The sequence below is a fragment of the Bacillus rossius genome, chromosome 2 (assembly GCF_032445375.1).
Source record: "Bacillus rossius redtenbacheri isolate Brsri chromosome 2, Brsri_v3, whole genome shotgun sequence".
Classification (NCBI taxonomy): Eukaryota; Metazoa; Arthropoda; class Insecta; order Phasmatodea; family Bacillidae; genus Bacillus; species Bacillus rossius.
Genome location: NC_086331.1, coordinates 58258088 through 58270315, shown reverse-complemented (window position 1 = coordinate 58270315; position 12228 = coordinate 58258088). Strand labels below are relative to the sequence as shown.

At 35.6% G+C, this 12228-nt stretch overlaps 1 protein-coding gene across 5 annotated transcripts in view; it reads left to right on the top strand.

The window, feature by feature from the left end:
- Window positions 1-12228, top strand: part of LOC134529309 (ATP-citrate synthase) — a 247610-nt gene that overhangs the window by 172473 nt on the left and 62909 nt on the right. The window lies entirely within an intron of this gene.

Sequence of the window (12228 nt, the reverse complement as noted above, 5' to 3'; positions counted from 1 at the left end):
TGGTATTTTAAAATTTGTTACATAAAGTGATTTGAGAACAACGAAGAGACAAACCATGAAAACATCAACAATTGTTCACTTTGATGGAGCTCTTTTCGAGTGGCTTCAGCAGAAACGAGCACGATGACTTCCTGTATATTGAGGGGAATCACTGAGTGGCGATTTACGTGCATCTACAATATTCATAGACAACGTTCAGGACATGATACTAAAGTTTAGTTTATTCCCCAAACATATCTATAGTGCAGACGAATCAGGTTTATTTTGGCAAATGATGCCCTCTTAAACATTAGCGGTCCCGGGGCATAAATCAAGCGAAGAATGCATAACCTTTCTGGCTTGTGCGAATGCTATTGGAACCTACAAGCTTAAATTAGCAATCATTGGGTGAGCAAAAAGACCACGGTTGTTTAAAAGGACTGAGATTTACCATTTACCCTGTAAATATTATAAACACACAAAAGCGTGGATGAATCAAGCCATTTTAAAATGTGATTGTTTGAAAAATTCATCCCACATGTCCACCAACATTTAATTGCCAAAGGTCTTGCTCCAAAAACCATCCTTGTGCTGGACAGTGCACGTTCCCATCCTTCCGAATCAACATTAATTAGTAAGCGTGTGCAAATATCAAAACGAATAGTTTATTATTTGTATTTGATTCGATTTCAAATACTAACACTTAAAAAAACGAATGTTCAGTTGTGTACGAATATGGCTGTGCCGGATCACGAAAGTCTGGAAAAATTTCCAGATCACAGAAGATTTTCTCGTCTGGCAGGGACAAAATTTCCACAGGATTTAAGTAATTTTTTAGTGTAATTTATGTGGAGTTTTTGCCTACATTTGGCCACTGACATTTTGAGAAGACTGATATAGTAAAGCTGGATTTAACACAGTAATTCAGAACCATTACTAACACCCATGTTATCAGCTGAAGTATTTAAAGAGAAGAGAGTCCAACTGGCTGTTAGATTAGAACTGACAGAATACTGATAAGGATAAATAGGTGTCCTTAAAAATCAAATCAAAACACTGAGCGAGTGTTAGTTTACAGTTTCCGGATCAGAGGGTAGAATCATGGCTTTGTTTCCTTCAAAATGGGGCAGCAAATAGAAAAAAAACCTGTATAGATTTTGTGATGTCACATACAGCAAAGACTCCTAAAGCCTAACAACCTACAACATTTTTCTGGTAGATAATACACAGTGAATGACGACGGGATACATTCTCACACTCACACTCCTAGCGTAGTGACAGCTGAAGCAATTATCTTGTCACGCTTGGCCCAAAAAAAATAGTTCACACTAAGAAGTGGGGGAAACTTTGCCTCTTTTACCTAGCACACATACACAGGACAGAAAAAGAGGAACATTCTAAGTAGCTACAGTCTTGCTTCAATTTAGTTAAAACAAGCAAGAAATATAATCCATAAATGTTAATGTAAATAATGATTTATTTTCACATAGTGGAAAAAAAAAAAAAAAAAAACAAGTTAAAAAAAATTTAGACCTAGGTACTAATATTTAACTATATAAAACTGCTGCTCACTGTACATACAGTAGAACCCTGTTATAACGAATCTGAAGGGAGTAGTTTATATGTTCACTATAGAGGGGAAACTTTATATCTGGGACAACTTTCATATTGGCAATACATACTCAAAAGCAAAATCTTAATTACACATAGGCCTAAGCCAAGAAAAGAACGAATGAAAATACTCAAAGCAACAGTTTTATGAGCAAATGCAGATATTATTTTTAATGAACTACACTTTCTATTACCTAATGGTTCTTGGAAATCGGCGTATTATCCTTTTTTCGGACATTTAATTCTCTGTGACGTTATCGCAGCTTGAGAAAGAAGATTGTTCAGCTTGTTTAATATTGTACTTAATGTGGATGTTGCAATTCCCAGTTCCTTTGCTATTAACACGTGCGGGACAGTGGGGTTGGAGTCTCCCTTTTCAATAATGTCCAGTTTATCTCGCACAGATAATGCCTTACGTTTTTTACCGCGTTTTTCACCTTTTTTTATGTACGTATTTCTTATTGAAGCACATTTGCAGCTTAATAACACGTAATTCTTCTTACCGTCAAAAGTAAATAAACGAAAAATAACGAGTCTGATGCATCAAAGATTACTACGTATCATTTAGTATCGCAGTTGCTAAAGCTGGAACGAAATTTTCTCACTTTCTATGGAAAAATTTTGTCCACAGAGTTCTATCTACTGGTAGTCTTACGAACCTTACCCGATCAAAATGTCCGAAACGTGAACGATAAAAATGAGACGTAAAAATATTGAATTTGCTGCTATAATGTAAATATGTATTTGTGTGGCGGTAATTTATTTATAATGTTGATAACATAATAAATGTACATGCGTTCGCCCATTCTTTAACTGTGCAGGGAAAACTATTTTTTATTTTCACCAAACTTATCACCATTTTTGGCTACACGTAGCCTACCGAGGCCACTCGAATACGGCTTGTTTATAATATGAACAGTGGACAATCGAGTAGCGTATTGCGGAGAAAAACTTCAATGTGATCCAGAATAGACGTTTTGTGAAAAAACTTTTAATTATATGAAAATATTTGAGATTAATGTGCATTATGTCGGCAAAATTTGTTCGTGGTACACGGGAAAACGTATCAACATTGACAAAAGTTGTGCGCTATATCCAATAAATTAATACATAACCTCAAATCATTTTGCCGGGACTGAGACGGAAATTCACAATAAACGGGAATTCATTATAGGCGGGTTCACTATAAACGGGTTCTACTGTACATTATTTTTAAACCCACCCTATTGAAGTTTCTTCACACATACTGCAATAGCCTTACATATTTACTTTGCACTGTTTATTAGAATTTTTTTTACAGATCCTATTTTGATTACCATGAATATAATTATTTATATTTTCCTTTCAAAATTTGAATATTTCAACATTTTACTTAAAGTAGTTGTAGTCTTAACCTAACCAACCTTTCACTTTAGTATTATTTATCTAATTTCCCAGAAGCCACTACACTACACATTTACTTTTTCTTTCAATATATATTTGTAATATGTTAAGAAAAAAAACTTTGTGGGATTCTAATACTAATATAATACTAATATAATATTCTAATCAAATTCAATATTCTTATTCAAGAATAATTTGATATTTTTGTTCGTATTCAATTCGAACTAAAAAACTTATAATTGCATAGGCCTATTAATTAGTGAAGATGGGCAAATCTTCGCCCATTACCTACCTCTAAGCGTCACTTGATTGGTCCAGTCAATGGACCAGGTGGTAATAGAATACATATAAAGTAGGCCTGTGCGAATATTCGAATTTTCGAATATCAAAACCAATAGTTTATTGTTCGTATTCGATTCAATTTTGAATACTAACACTTCGAAAAAACGAATATTCAGTCATTTACGAAAAAGGCTGAGCGGGATCACTACATCTGGCCAAGTAAAGCCCGTTTGAACACAGTAATTCGGAGCGATAACTAACTTATTTTATGTAGAAGAATGTCATCAGGTCGTTTAAAATAGATTTGAACTGTCAGCATATTGATAAAGATAAATACGTGTCTGTAAAATCCATACAACCGGGACGTTATAGGTGACAGTTTTCAGATTAGAGGGTGAAACATGGTTTGTCGGCACTGTAATTTCGTTCCGAACGTGGCGGCGAAGAGAAAGAAAATTCTACAGACCATGTGGAAAACATCTGGCCGCATACTCACAGAAAAGACTCCAAAAGCCTAACATGCTACATCAATGTTTTTCAATAGGATAATACACAGCAAACGACCGGATGCAGGCGGCAAACACCCCCCCCCTCCCCACTTTATACCCTTCCCACCATTCCCAAATTCCTCGCGTAGTGACAGCTCAGGCAATTATCCTGTCCCGCGCGTTAAAAAAAAAACTCTTGCCAAGAACTTACTTAAAAGCTTGCAATCACGTTACATGGTGTACCAAGATTGTGAAGTAAATGTGTTTTCTATGGGTTGGCCATCATGGAATTCTCAGATAATACATATTTTAACGTTGGTAGTCTACACAAACCAAACTTGGTCCTAAAAAAATTCATAAATAGAACGTGTATCAGAATATTTAAAATTGAATTGCGATTAAAATAATAATTGTATAATGTATTAATTTTTGTCATTCATTATTTCATTGTTATTACTACATGTGCGACCGTAACTTGTGATGAAAGTCGGCATTACTGTTGTATTACTAAGTAACAGATTTCTCTGTAAAGATATTTTAAAAAAAACAAGATTCAAATTTAGTCTAGATCCCAAAAATGCTTTATTTTATTTTTTTAGCTTATTCTGAGAATACATATGTGATTTATGCCTTATTTAATGCCAATGTAGCGACAATGCATCCATGTTCATGAATATAAAGTGAGTTTCCCAAATCAGTACATGCTTCATAATTTTTTTTATATAATAACGAATTAAAAGTACAATACAGTAGAAACTCGTTAATCCGTGATGCGCTAATTCGGGAATCGGATAATCCGGGACGATTTAAAAGAGAAGAAAGAAAAAAAGAAGTAAAAATTGTCAGCGCTTAAAATTAACGTCACGCGGGCCGGCGGCCTGCAAACACTGCAAGCCATCGCGTGGGCCGCCAAACTCTGCAACGCTGTTTGTACCGACCCTTTGTGTCGTCCCCCTTTCAGCTGTCACATTTGTCACTCTTTAAACTTGAGGGGGATGTCCTGACTTCTGCTTCCCGTCTCCCTTTGTTTGTTTCCACCCGCCAACGCACGGCAGGCGCCTGGCGAGTGACGTGTCTGGCTGGCATTCGGTTGTACGAAGTGGGCGAGGGGGGAGGGTGCAAGGTCAGCACGATCTTATCTTTCTCTCTTCGTCTGTTGTAAATGACCGTGAACTAATGGCTAGGCAGTGCTGTATTTTTTTAAGCCGAGACACTAATTCGAAGACGGCCGGCCCTTACCGTGAACGGCCTTAACCCAGCTGCACGCCCATGTCTAAGAAGCTTGACAAGACCTTTCGGGCTTTTAATCGCTAGTCCGTGAAATTCGGTAATCCGTGATTATCTCGGTCCTGACCATCACGTATTAACGAGGTTCTACTGTACCTCAATAGGATGTGTTCCAAGGAAAACGTAAACAGGCCAAGTAAATTGCCCATCCCTAGATATAACATGTTTTATAGGATTTCAATTCTCATTCCAATCATTCAAACTCAATATTCGTATTCGAGAATAATTTGGTATTCGTATTCGAATTCGATTCGAACTATAAAACTGATATTCGCACAGGCTTAATAAAAAGGCTTTATAGTACCGTGTTTTTCGCATAATCGTCGCACATTTTATACTAAAATCAAGTTTGAAAAGTATGGGTGCGACGATTATTTGAAAAAAGCATTTTTTGTTAGGTAAAGTTATTAATAAAAACAAAACCTATTCAAGGAAAGTACGTTCATTTAAAAAGTAGAGTATACAAAAGCACGCCAAACAATTTAAATTAAGTCATGCAACAACAAACATTTTGTTTAACTTTAAATAGAAAAACCAAAACTGTGATGCAAACGTGAGTCTGAGCGCATAACGATCGTCGTAGTACATACTACGAGAAAGCGTGGGCTATCACATGTAGTTAACTCGGCACTGGACAGAGTGTGCTCGTTGCATGAAATCGATGAGCTATCTGTATCGATATTCAACTACGTGCGCGTGCTCTATACTGGAATCAACATAACCAAACATGGATGATGCCAACTAGCGCTGGCTACATTTTTATAAGCGGTACACAACGGCGATGAAGACGAAAAATAAAAGTAATAATGTTTGAAAACATCTTTAAAAGAAAATTTACATATCAGACTACTTCGTATTTCTGTTAATTAAATAAGTATGCTGTAACATCCAAATGAATATTAGATTTTAACTTTAAAATACATTGTTTTATACGGGAAAACTACCTACACAAAGCGCTTGGAATCTAAAAACATTATGCGACGTTTATGCTAGAAATTTTTTTTCTCCAAATTTTAATGTCATAAAATAACGGTGCGATGTTTATGCGCGTGCGACGATTATGCGATAAAACACGGTAAATCATTTTTAATATTTATTCTGGAAGACAATTTCAGTTCTATGAGTGAAACACTCAAATATGGACAATCAAAGTAGCAATTTTTTCTGTCTGTCAGGCATGGAACGACTTGCAGTCAAAAATTTTATAGTTTTCGTGGAGAAAAATTTTGGAGTATGAACGTGACTAGTCTGTGTAGGCCAAAGATGATGAGCCAATGCTTGGTGATTGTGGCTACTTTGTGATAAGAATGAACCAGGTTATGAAGTGCTTCAAGACACAGATATCATAGATAGGCTCAAACAAGACATTCCTTTCACATCTCAGAAAATTGATTTGGATGATAATGAAGATGATGTCGTACTTGAAACACCCGGAGAAAAAATCAAACAACTTCAAGCAATGGAGGCAGTGGACACTTACAACCTTCTTTGAGCAGGAAGATTTTGATTACCATCATATTATAACTTTAAGGAATATGAAAACAGAAATAAGAAAGGTTGTTTCTAAAAGAAAAAAAGAAAAAATTTGTAATAGACTACTTTACTAAAACGTAACTAGTACATACATATGTACCTATTTCCAGAATTGTTTGTTGATTCAAGCTAAGTTATTCTTTAAATTACACTTAAACTATGCATATCAAATTGTAAATATAATTTTAATTTTCATCGAAACTGTGTCTTTTAAGGTCATTACAAATAATTTCATTAATACATATTTTTAAAAATTAGTTTTTAGTGTCAGTAATACTTGTACATTTGTTTGGTATAAATTGCTTAACGATATTTGCTGTACACCAATCCCTCACTTAGCACGACTAATGCATTCCCTAAAAATGTTCGTATTGTTCAAAATTGTGTATTCTGAATCATTAGTCTCCATAAATAGCAAGGCTAATGTGCATAATGTGTTCCAAAATGTGTAGGGCAATATTCTTTACATAATATAAATGTGTAGAATAACACTCAATGATAAATGTGTTACACTTTTGGTTTTTATAAGCCTACCATTTCAATACTTTGTATGACAAATATGACACCGTGTAACGGGAGATAGGTGGTTATGTAGGCCTACTTATCGTCAGTCGGCTGGTTGACTTGCCCGCCCGGGCATGACTTTCAGCTCATGTCGCATACCTTATAAAAACATTCCAAACCATCCTTTACTGGCAATGAAACAAATATTACTGTCCAGATATAAACTATTAAATTTTTCAAAAATTAAAGTGCTTATTCGTGTATTATGGCTTGGTTCACACCAATCCCGTTAGGCCCGTGATTTTTTTTTATTGCACATTCATTGAACAAATTTTCCCATGTGAATCATCTGTTCATTTCTTTTCTGGTATCTAATGGCAAATATATTCCCGCTAGTAAAACCAACAGCATCATATTTGTATAAACGTTTGATAGAATCCTTATTTTGTACAATTTTGCGCATAGTTGACTTACTTAAAACTAAAGTGCGACAAACTTAAGTGTGGCCTTTTGACGGTTTGCATGCTGTAATACTTCTAGTTTTGTCTCAAATACTTGAACACAATGCATTATGCTGTCACTTGGAAGCCATGATTCCAATATGATTAAGATGTGGTGAATTTTCAGGCCAGTTCAAAATACTAATCTTCTTGTCCTTGAAATATTTCACCATTTTCGTAGAAGTATGGCATGGAGCTGAGTCTTGTTGAAAAATTGCATTTCCGTTGGCTTGAACTTTCTCCAGCTCCTGGACGAAACATTGATCTAGCAATACTTTACATTTTTTCACTATTCATTATTCATTTTACTGAAGTATGAAAAACAGCCCCAGAACATCTTCTTAACTGGATGTTTGACTGATTGTACAACATAGGCGGCAGTAAGTTTTTCATCCACCCCCTTACGAACAAATTTTGATCGCTGTGTGTCGTTTGAGAACAGCTCCCTCCAGTCATTTTCGGTCCAATTGACATAGTTTTTGGCCTAATTCAGTCTCTTTTTCATCATAGTGGCAGTCAAGAGTTGTTTCTTCTATGGCCTCATGGCTTTTCTTCCACCTTCCAAGAGTCTTCTGCGTATTGTAGAGTCGTGGATTTTAACCCCAACCGTTCAAGTTCTTGTTGATGGTAGTAGATTGTTTGTCTTGGGTGTAATTTGCTGTTACGCAGAAGGCTGGCATCTTCTTGAGGTGTGGTCTTCCTTATTCTTCCATATTTTTCTTTTCACTGCTCTTCAACAGATCCTGTCTCTCTCTTCTGCTTTAATAGTTTATTTACAGCACCCAAACTCACACCACATTCCATTAAAATGCTTCTCTTTGTCACTGATGTATACTCACAAAGCATGATAATCTTATATCTTTTCCTTGGAGTAATATCCATGATGTCAAACAATCGTAAAAACCCTATAAATTATCAAATATTTTTGCAAAATATCAAATACTCTCAGACATAATGTTAAATTATAAAAAAATATTATAATTATACAGTTATTAGTGGTAAGTAATGGCGATCATAAGGTTATGATTTGCCATCAAAATAACTGCCCGATTTGACATAAGTGTTGCCATAACCAAAATACTAATTTTTTCGTTGTGTTCACATTAATTTGCACAATACTGTACATGCAGATGTAAAAACATTTGGTCCTTTACACTCCATAGCTGCAACTTAACTTGCCATAGCTGATGTTAGTACAACAGCCGATAACATAGTCAGACCTGCACATGCATCTCTTTCCCCCTCGTATAGCTAACTGTATGCCACGGCTTATCTTTTGTTTACAGAGTTGAAGCAGACTTCGTGGCTTCCTGACTTTTTTTTGCCTGTGGAAATTTCATCCTAACTGAAATTTATAGACGTGCTATTCAAAACTGGGGCAGTAAAATTAACATCACACTAAATGAATTCACGCAGTTTGAAGATGTGCTAAGTGAGGGATTGGTGTGTTGTATAACCTAAGTACATTTGAATTAGATTATCTGTGATTTTTGCTTATCCATGCTGACCTTTCTCCCATTACCCCTTGTAGCATTGCAGTATACATGCCTTTTCTATTAATAATATTGTTACTAAAGATGGGTTAGGTTGCCATTATATTTTATTCTGAATTTATAATTATTTAATAATCATGTTTCTTCTGTCATCCGTTCAACTTTGTTTTTCTACTTATCTTTGCCTAATATTATTGTAATGAGTTTTATCTATTATTTATTTAAATTTGAATATTGTATTATAATTATATATATTACGTTTTATTAGAATGCAGATGTTACATAAGGTTCTAGAACTAGGGACCGTGTCTGGGGTGAGGTATAGAAAGAGAGAGGCATAAGAGGCCTGTAAGTGCAAGTGAGAAAGAAACAGTGATTCCCCAGTAAGAGAGAGACAAAAGCTGTGATTCCCCACTGGTCGTGGGAAATGTGTGATAACTGCTGTCTCACGGTATGGGAGAGAGAAGGAGAATGTAAAGTCCCTAGCTCTATGGTTAGAAAACTGTTTTCAGTGTGTGTTCTGTACTCCTATTGGCTTGTATCTGTAAGTGTGAATGAAGCGTGCGTGTGATTGGTCGGTGAGGTCATGTGACATCTACTCCCTGCATGGAGGAGACGTGTCATGAGTTCGTCAGTAGTCGTCGGGCGATCGCTGCCAGGTGAGGCCGCGTTTCAGCTGCTCGCGGTTTTTCACCAGGTGCGGCCGTATTTGAGGCCATACGGATTTTTGTATGATTACAGATTTCGGATACTGAAAGATTTAAGCAAAGTTATATTTTTTATTAATTTTCATCGCCCGGGCTGCGAGCATTTCTCGACAGGCGAATGTACGACTGGAATGAGTGAGCAAAGTATTGAAAGTGTTTGAATTTGTCTGTGCATTCTATATGAAAGAATAAAACAAAAACTACAATCGACGCTTTAAATATTTTTATTTTTGTAAGTAACGAACCGTTACAAATGGCGCCCAATGTGGGGGTTGAATTTGGACACGACCCTGAGATAGACGGACATTTCGGCAGCAAAGAAGAAAATATAAACATTTGTAAAACAGTTTGTAACTACGATAACCTGAAATAACAAAAATCTACGACTAATGTGGAACAATTTAGAAGAAAACGGCGGAATGTTTCCCGAACTGTTGGCACAGCTGAGCGACGAATGCGGCGAGAGCTGACTGGCTGATGCAGCGAATGAAGAGTTCCTGAGACGGAGGAAAGCGGTACTTCGAGGGACAGAGCGACCCAAGGCACCGTGGGACTTCAGGCCTGTCTCAACGCGGGATTTCAGGACCTCATTGCCAGACATCGAGATCGTCACTTCGCGGGACAACGTGGGATAAGTCGCCGATAATAGCAAGTGGAAAATTTAAGAAAACTGTGTTATTTATATTGGTTTTGAGAATTTAATTTGTATTTGTGTAAAATTTTGTAATTTGTGTATGTCAACATGGATAACGCTAGTACCAACAGTAGCGAATCAGATTTTATGGGTTTTCAGGAAAATGTAGAAAATTCCGAGCAGTCAAATCCAAATTTGGAGACAAGTTTAATTGAACAGGATTTTTCATGTCAACAGGAAAAACTTGTAAACATGGAACATCCTGCCGAACTAGGTCAGGACATGGAATCCCGTACAATTAGTAGCCCAGTTGAGGTTATCGGGGGAAGTCAGTTTCAATTGATCAATTGTTATTGAATATGATGAGGGAAATGAAACAGGGACAACAGGAAATGACACAAAAAATTGAACAGGGTTTTGTATGTCAACAGAAAATGTAACAGGGACAACAACAAATGACACAAAAAATTGAACAGGGTTTTGTATGTCAACAGAAAATTGAACAGGGACAACAAGAATTAAAACAGGAAATTTCACAGGTTAAGGATGAAATCCTTAAACAGTTACAGCAGGGGTTAGTTCATACAGAGGCTAAACTTGATATACAAACCGATGTAAACAAAGAAATTCACACTGGTAAACAAAGGGTTGAAAGCTGTGAATCACAAGTGGAAAGGGAACTAACTAATGTAGAGATTTGTGAAAATGATTTAATAGTATCCAAAGAAAATGTAGAAGGGATTGGGCATGATGTACATGAGCATGTAAACATTGAGAATAAATGTAAAAAATTCCTAGATGAGGTAAACAGGGAATGTGTTGACAATGTGGTTGAGAAAATTAGTAAATGTAGAGGTAATACACATGGAATCAGGATTTTGTGTAAACAAATGAGAGAAATAGAAATTGAAATGAAAATGTTTTCAGATACACTTAAAGATGAGTTGGCTGAGGAAATGATCATTAAATTGAGTTTTGCAGATTGCGGAGAAATGATAAAAGGGCGATTTTGTCAAAATGTAAGCAGTAATGTACGAAGATGTGGGTTGTGTGTACTGAATAGGTTACAAACTAAAATTTTTGCACTGATCCATATGAGAAAAACTGTGCAACAGGTTCAGAGGTTTTTTGTGTGGAAACATGTGTACAGAACTATCGCCGAAATTGTAAACAGTTGTTTGTTATGGTCACAGACAGAAATGAGTATTAAATGTACAGGGGTAGTGCAACCTCTGGAACCAGTGTGTGTAAACTTGTTTGGCCCACTGCCTAGATGGAGGGGTGGAGTCAAAACTAGTTGTGTCGTGTTTGATGTTTTTTAAATTTTTTGCAATTTTTGCCCATTTTTTTATGTTTTTCAGAATTTTTTATATATACTTTAACTTATGTACTTTTATTTGATAATGTTTTGTATTTTGTATAGTTTTCGCAATTTTTAAAGAATTGTTATAATATAATATAGGAATGCATAAATAAGATTTATGACAGCAATTTTTTACAAGATTCTTAAAGAGCAGGAAGATAAATACATCCAAGTTAATGTGAATATTTTCTGTTGTTTTGAAATAATAATAATAATGGTATAGATCACGGCTCCACCACATTAAAAACAATATCCTTGATTGAAATGTGAAATATCCTGTAATATCCTTGTTTTGAATATGAAAAATCCTGAGAAATCCTGTACATTAAAAAATACAAAAAAATATGCAATTTTTATGAAAATTACTTTATCATAATGTACGTAACTATACTTCAATCAAAACAATTCAATTTTTAACACTTTATACAAGTATTTACATTTACACACACACGTAGCCTACACTT